The 8,576-nt window shown below is 40.0% G+C and overlaps 1 long non-coding RNA gene across 1 annotated transcript; it reads right to left on the reverse strand.

The window, feature by feature from the left end:
- Positions 1-1,812: 1,812 nt before the first annotated feature.
- Positions 1,813-4,065, reverse strand: LOC144994694 (uncharacterized). The gene is made up of 3 exons (XR_013658289.1): positions 3,426-4,065; positions 2,231-2,378; positions 1,813-2,164 (listed from the first exon to the last, which is right to left on the reverse strand). It is a non-coding gene; the product is annotated as an uncharacterized LOC144994694 (long non-coding RNA).
- Between the last annotated feature and the right edge of the window lie 4,511 nt (positions 4,066-8,576).

The raw sequence follows: 8,576 nt of genomic DNA on the forward strand, positions 1-8,576 counted from the left end.
ACATTGCCCATTCGTGATACACCCGTGAGTTTTCGTTTAACCCTTGTGCCATCTTAGATGACCCCACCCTTACATTGATGTGTTCTCCCTACCATGACAAAGGTGGATAAAGGTGGAACGATTTCATGTAATCCATGGACACCAGTGAAGATCACAAATCATTGAAGAAAAAAGGTTCAGAGCACTGTCTACTGCGGGGGTCGGCAACCCATGGCTCAGGAGCCGCATGCGGGTGGTGCCCTAGTGGCTCCCTGGAGCATTTTCAAAAATGTTTGAAAATTTAAAAAGATGGGGGAGAGAAATATACTTTTTGTTTTAATATGGTTTCTGTAGGAGGAAAAACAAGACACAAATGTTATTAACGTTTTCCAATGCTGTAAGAATGCGTAGAAAAAAATTTGTAACGCCAAGCAGGTACGTCACTTGCAGAGGGCTTAACGAGTCAATTGGCTGCGCTGGAGAAATGTCCGTGTCCCATACAAGGCACATCTCCGAACAATTTCAGGGAGGAGCAGGCAGAAAGCGTGGCTGAGTGCATAGTCTCCTTTCTAGCATTACAAGCCCCTTTACTTAAAACACACTTCACATTGAACATTGCACAGGACTCATCAACCACTCCCCCTCCCACACTTATGGTGCAACATAAAGAAACAACATAAGAGGAAGAATGAACTAAGGTGGAACAACAAAACTGCCATATGAAAAGAAACGTGGGCACACAGAAACGCTCATGCTGAGCCCTAATTGGATCAAGAGACCGCGTCCCACAATCCCCTGCTGCTAACAGACCTAAAATGCACATGACCGCCACTACAATATTACTTTTTTTTTAAAACTTTATTGTACAAAACGAAAGTACAATACAAAACACAAATTTACTTCAGATATGCCAGGGGAGCATTCTTTTGTTCGAATCCTCAAAATAAAAATGACATCAAAAATCGGATTTCTTTATTACATTTCTTTAATTTTATCAAAGCAATGAAACATAATTCATTGATATTGTAGCAACCCGGGGGTTAGCCCCGCCTTCAGCCCCTAAGGTTCATGGGAAGTGGGGAGTTTTGGGGTAAAACCTTGAGTGAGAGTGTTGTGAATTGAAGTGACGTCCATGCTGTTTTGGCTATTTATTTGTGCTTGAATAAACGAGCTTGAGATTGAAAATGAATTTTGGTGAGCTTCCTGTTTATTTCTGCTTGAAATCATATGGGGTCGTGCGGTGTATGGACACGGGCAGCTCTCCAATGAAGTCACAGCTTGGCTTTATCTTTCCCGCTAAAGTGACATTCCAGCTGGGTCATTACAATATTATAATGAAGTTAAACTTTCACAACAGAGCAGTCACGTGACGCGTCATTCTCCGCAGAATGCACTGCAGGGCAAATAAACATTTAATCGTTAATAATGCTCATTATGTGTTTGAAGCAACCTACTCATTTTGATAGTAGGCTAATATAGCTAACATAGATATACATTGCATGTGTTGCCTTCATTATAAGGCTTAAATAGGGCTTTTAATATTTTGCGGCTCCAGACATATTTGTTTTTTTTTTTTTTCATCCAATTTGGCTCTTTCAACATTTTGGGTTGCCGACCCCTCGTCTAGTGGGTCTAGATGACCCAACTGCTAACGTTAAAGTGCCTAGGATAGCACAAGGGTTACAAACCACAAACGTTTTCCCAATATATTCATTCATGACCAGTTTTCATCTGTGCAATATGCATAAAATGTACATAGTGGCATTGTGACACGGCATTACAAGGACTCAGATGTTTTTTGTCTTCTCAATGAGTGGAAGAGAAAAAAACTCCAAAAATAACTTGAACGAATAAGAAACAAACAAATAAAACAAAACATCCATAGTCTTTATTGTAATTCCTGCCATTTTGAAACTAAGCAACCATTTTTGATAGACTCCCCAGCCCCTTGTGCCACACCGTACAGCACATGAAAGATCATATGAGTCTGCAAGTCAAGTGAGAAAAATAGAGCATTGAAAACAAGAGCTGTGTGGTTTTGGTTTGACAAGAGGGGAGCTGGTTGCAGCTGAAGTCTTGGCTATGTGTGCTTTCATTAGGCTCCCCGGTGGCAGGCTGCTCTGCCAAATGAGCTCCCATGTGAGCCGACTCCAGTTCCAACCCGATGTCCAAAAATTGGGTCTGGCTGCAAAAGAGGAATATATGCATGTGCTGCTATGTGTATTCTACACACAATCAAGCAGTTACTTACCTGAAAGAAATCCAAGGTTCCAGTGAAAGATGTTGCTCAGAGCTCACATGCTTTGGCACATTTTACGCACACCCACACGCAAAGCTTCCTTTTTGTTGATCCGCTTGCTATGACAACTTTTGTCTTCTCTCACAAAGCCAAGATAAAGCTGTAGGGATGAAAAAGAATTACGCCTCTCTTTTTAAATATGAACCTTTCTGGAACTGTACAGGGAAAAATATCACCTGGATCATGGAAAGAAAAACATTATTAGCCACAAAGTCTCAGTGCTTTGTCACCAATGGTCAGTCAATATCTCTTTGTTAGTGGTACAGCATTTCAGGATTACGTTTCTGCCCTTTTGACAGATCACAAAGAAAAAAAAATACAAAAAGAATGTTTGTTTTTTTTAATTTTTCTTTCTGATGCAAATGTTTCACAACAAATGAACATGTGTGTCAGAGATAAAAGAAAAAAAAAAGTTTTTTAATCCTACCACTTCTGAAGATAGAACTATTCTACTTATGCTGTTCATCTACAAATATGAATCCTATGTGAGAAATTGTGTAGCTCAGAATTTATCTTGTTGGAAACCTAAAGAGGAGAGCTGTTGAGGCCATATTTAGAGGGATGGGGAAGCTTCTCTGCCTCTTTGTGAATGCAAGAGTGATTTCAAGCCTTTGGACGTTGAGCCCTTGAGAAGAAGTCTCAGATTTGTACTCATGAATGCTTAAATGTCAACGAAGCTTTTATCTACTTAGATTGTTAGAGAAGGGTAGAGAGCACATAATTGGTTATGCTTATGGTACAGCTGCTCTATGCTGGAAGGCATATTCTACTGTGAATATCTGCATGGTGGTTTGATAGGAGCGTTAATTTAGACACTTTCATAGAAACCGGAGAGTCAAAAGGTGGACACAAAAGTCCATGTGATTTGTCCTGATAAAACTATGATAAAATGTGAATTCTACCATCAATTCCACCACCAACTGAAAACATGTATGTGAAAGTCATTAGTATTAGACAAGGAATAAAAGACATTCATCAGGCAAATGAAAAATCAAGGTTAAGAAAAGCTCCGTAGGCGTCACATCAATACATCACTACAGGTTGTCTACAGCAACTTTACAGACAAAGTGTGACTCATTTAGTGTAAGCTGCCTTCTATTGAACACATCAAGGACTGAAGCGCTGGCCAATGAAATAACAAACACACCCACATGACTTGTCACAAATACAGGCAGCCGGCTGATTTGGTAATGTAGGCAGAGTGGCACAAAATAATACTTGGTATTAAGCTCAGCTCAGTGCAGAGCTTAAGTATGCTGTGGTTGATGAATGAATGAGAGTCAGGTGTGCAGCATCCAGGAAGTGTGCGCTGGGGATTGCTGGGAGTTGTAGTATGGCTAGAACTCTGGGGAAGTGTCCCGCTGATGACCAGAGGGGGAGATAGAGCTCCTACTTCTGACATGACTTGTTATTTATGCATCTTGACAGACATGTAAACATACAGAAATCATTTAGCCCAGCAACTTCACTAGTGGTCTGCAACCTTTAACCCAAAAAGAGCCATTTGGTCCAGATTCTTACTGACCAAAAACCAATCAAGAACCAGCAGTACCACTACACAGTTTAGAAAAATACCTTTTAATTACGTTTGTGTGACTATTTGGCCATTTATTTGTAAAAATTTAGCTTTTGTATATTAACAAGAATTGAATAATAATTGCCTCGTTTCTACTGAGCGGTATGGTATGGTCCGGTCCAGACTAGTCCGTTTTTTGAAAGTTTCCATTATAAAATGTACCCGTTAGGCGGAACCGATACCATTTCAAGCCCTGTTGATTGAAAGTCCATAGTAAAATGGAACTGACTGGTTAGGGTAGAGCTACTGTCGAAACCCGTTGATTGGCTGAAGATCATTACGACAAAAGTAAGCGTCAAGTAAGCGGCTGTATTCCTCTAATCCTATCTCAAACAATATTAAATGCTTGTTTCTACTAAGTACCAAAACCCAAACAGAAAGAAATGGGCTGCAGGATGACATCCATTGTTTTTGTCTTTAGCTTCACCCCGCATGTACTGTGACGGTCCAACTTTGAGTGGAAACGCTCACCTGAATTGCCTGGACTATTCTAGACTCACACCACTCAGTGGAAACAAGGCTAAACAGTGTTAAAATGTTTTATAGATAACAACCTTAACTTTTCTTATTCTCGACAGCAGCACATATACATTCCTTTCAAAATTAAATACACCCTGTGTGAAATGAGATCCTCCTGTTGCAGCAAATTTAAGTGCAATAAAATACTTCTAAACTTTGCTTCTAAACAGCAACAAGACACTATTACGTAGCTGAAGATAAGAATATGTGCTTTAAGCTTATTCTAATAACACACAGGTCTGACATTATATGAAACTTTTAACCATCATTTTGCTTGGTTATGACGTCTGTATTTTGGAGGAGTGGTAAGGCACATAAGGCCTCTTAAGTTAGTATAAAATCAGTAGTGGGTAAAAAAAGGAGTTTATTTTAACATTATATGATCTTCGCAGCTTAAAAATCTAAACATAAATGTTTCAAAAAAGCATTATTTATTCAAATTGGAACAACAAAATAGCTGCACATGGTTCCAAAGACTCAGGCTGCAGATCCCTGGACTTCTTTGGAGTCAAGCACATTTCAAAGGATTGGTTGTTGCTTACTGTCCCATTTGTCTGCACATAGCTTGGGAAGAAAGTTGTTGTACATGTAGCTCCTGTGGCCTGGAATATCTTATAAATAAATTAGAACTAACCAAATCACAATGTATTCATTGTGGCTGATCAACCATTTTGACTAGTTTTATGATTCAATGTTTCATGTTTCAGTAATGTTATTATGTCATTTTTTTTATTGTCCTTGTGTTTAATTTTTTTTTATTGTTCCAGGGTTTTAATGTGTCTGTAAGTTGTAAACTGACTGTGGTTGGCCAGGACTCCAGTGCAAAAGAGGCATTTAATCTCAATGGGAATGATGGTTAAATAAAGATTTGTAATAATAAAAGGATCAGATACTTTAAAAAAAAGTATTTGAATCCTGGAAGGAGACAGTGTACCACAGCATTTTTACCTAAGCATATGCATCTTGATCCAAGATCGTTTTACGAGTTTTAAAAACACCTTTAAATATCAGTCATCATTACACAAAGAAAATATTCACACTCACAGATTCAACATTTCCCTGATTCCATACAAAAACAGTAACATCATCTGCATATGTAGACACCAAAACAGATGGCTTGTGGGACAACTCTGGCAGCATCAACGAGCCAAGGATGTAGCCTTTGCTGAAAGGTTCAATGGCATAAAGTATATAAAAATAGTATAAAGTTGTCCAGAAAGGGGATGTCCCTGACTGATCCCTCTCTGAAGCATGATAGGACTGCTCAGTCCACCACCAATCTTAACCAAACAAAAAGCATCTCTATACAGAAGGCCCAACAATGAAGTAAAAAAACTCTCCAAAACCAAAAGCTCTCAAGGCAGAAAATAAATAAGAAAGATTAACTCTATCGAAGACTTTCTTCTGATCTAAATATAATAGTCCAATAGAGGTATCACAGTGTTTAGAAATATCAAATAAATCAGGTACAAGAAAAAGTTTGTATGTGATAGATCGGTCCGGCACACGATGACTGATCTCTGTGAATGATCCCATCCAAACAGTCCCGGAGTCTATTGGACAGGACCTTTGAAAGCAAGTTTTGGTCTATACAAGGCAAAGCAAGCGATCTCTAGTTTTTCAGGAGAGTTAAGTCCCGTTTTTTAGGCACAAGCAAGAGAATGGGTTGACAAGCTCCCAACTCCGACGAGCTGCTCCGACAAGCTACCTTCCACCCAGAAAGCTCCAGCCAACCCCGCGTGGTTAACCTCCAAAATCCGACGTGCGGCCTTCCACCCAACGCTTAGCAGCTAACTCTGCCTGGCTTAGCTTCCAAATCCGACGAGCAGCGTTCTTCACGGCGAACACCTTCACCAAAGCTAGGCAGCTAGCAAACGGCTAACCGTTAATCCCCGGCGAGCGGCGGCCTTTCACACGGCGAGGACCGACAACAACAACATGAAAAAGGCTACAATCCAGTCTTTGAGCAATCCTTGTGGCCTTTGCTGAAAGGTTCAATGGCATCTACTTGTAGCAAGTGGATCCAGGTCCAGGCACTTCCAGACGTGTTTGTAGAAATCAGCTGGCAGGCCATCCAAACCAGCGCCATCTGACCCACAGCAGCAGTCAACTCATCCATGGAAATAGGAGATTGCATCACTAAGTCGTGGAAGTCCCTTCAGTAACTAATCTACACAGTTACTGGCGCAATCTTTCCCGAAGACCGCTGTAAGTGTTTTCATGGCAGCTGGATTCATAGTAACAATTCCATCAAGGAGACGAAGACAGACCACCTGCTTCTTCTGAGAAACCAGGTTAAAAAATAAGGACATGAGAGCATCCATGTCTGTAATGGTAGGAAACCGAGCTCGGACCAAAGCTCCCTTAGCCCTTTCATGGAGAAAGGAACTCAGTTCACCCCGTCTGCTCTGAAGTAAGTGACTATGAGTCGAACAAGTGTTTTCCAGCCTTGACATAGACACAAAACTCAGATTTGTGCTTTACCCACCTCCCACCACTGGCTAATCAAAATAAAATCAGATCTTCTATACCTTCAAAGCTCCCCCCAAAAAAACTTAATTTTCTCACAAAAAACTCTATCTTGTAGAAGCTTCACATTAAAATGCCAGAACAAACTTCTTTAGTTTAATGATCCTAGATGTAAGTCTAGCACAATCATGTGATGATCACTTATTGTAACTGGGTAAATGTAACATCCACATCCCCTGTTCCTAAAACTGCTTGTGAGATAAAACCTGTCCAGTCTAGCGAGACTTAAATTCTCACCCAATATTCGTGACCAACAGGCACTGTCTGGTTTGGGGATCATTAAGCTGCCAAACATCAACCAAAGAAGAATCAGAGACAATCTTGGATAGAAACAAAGAAGACTGGAAATGAGATTTTGCACTGGTTCTATCTAAAGTAAATGTGCAGTTCCAGTCACCGTCCATCCCTATAATATCCCCAGGATATGACAAAATGAAACCAGTTCAGTTCAACCTTCACAGCTAAAAACCTGACTGCATCCACCTCACTAACAGATAAGATATTTAAACTCAGCCTGGGTGAAAAAAAGAGCCGCCACCCCTGCAGAGAACACAGTACCATGTGAAAGAGAAAAGTGACCCCTCCACCACAGAGCGCATTCCGCCTTAGTAGTCACATGACTATGAGGGTCCTGTAGAAATTGAATATCTAAGGCTTTATCTTCCAAAATGTCTTTAATAATTGTCCTCTTTTCCGTGTCTCTCCCACCATTAATACTTCAAGAGCCCACCCTAACTTAAAGCATAGAGACATAGAGAAGGGGGAAAAGTGAAGGTAACAACAGTTAAGAGATCATCCACACACTAGGGCTGTAACAGTACACTACAATTTCAATTTGGTTTGGTTCAGAATTTCATAGGGCTTGGTTAGTTACATTTTCTGTATTTTTTCGGTACAAAAAAGGCAGAAATAAATTTCATGCAAAATGCATTTATTGGTTTTATATAGCAATATAATATTGTAGAACCGATTTTTACAGTCGGGTGATGCCATTTTAAGTTCGTTAACAGATGTGTTATCTGTGGCATATGCTATCTTCGTGTAACAAAAAAATGTCGAAACACAGCATTCGACTTAGCCAATCGTCTTTTCCTTTCATCCAAATAAATCCTAAGTGTTCCCACACAGGGTAACGTAAGGAGAGGGGGGGAGGGAGGGCTTCCTCCAGCTCTAGCCTCGCGTCCGCATGATACATGATACATGTTGACATGCTCACTGTCACCTCCATCACCTGATAGCTGTTGAACCTCCTGCAATGAGGTTTAAACAAAAACAAGAAACAATAAAACCGAAATGGTACAAAAGTGATCCAAACGGAAATTGCTGTTCTGAAACGGTTCGGTACAACTATTTGTACTGTTACACCCCTAACACCCAGTCATAACTATGTCAACATTACAATTTATTTCTTTATTTATTTTCAACCTTTTGGAACTTTTAGCTTTTGCAGCCTTTTACTGTTTACGAATGGCAGTCACATGCTTTTTCAACCTAAACTCATCAAGTGTTTCAAGATCAATCAATTTCTGTAGAGTTAGTGATGTCAGAATAAACTTTTCCGAAACCAGAAAATAATCAGCCACTTTAACTGGTCTACCGATAGAATCATCATGGAAATGATTAATTTCCTCAAAGGCATAAATGTCATCACTTGATATTTGGTAGTTTGCCAGA

This window comes from Oryzias latipes, chromosome 10, assembly GCF_053564925.1.
Source record: "Oryzias latipes strain Hd-rR chromosome 10, Olatipes_Hd-rR_3.1".
NCBI lineage: Eukaryota > Metazoa > Chordata > Actinopteri > Beloniformes > Adrianichthyidae > Oryzias > Oryzias latipes.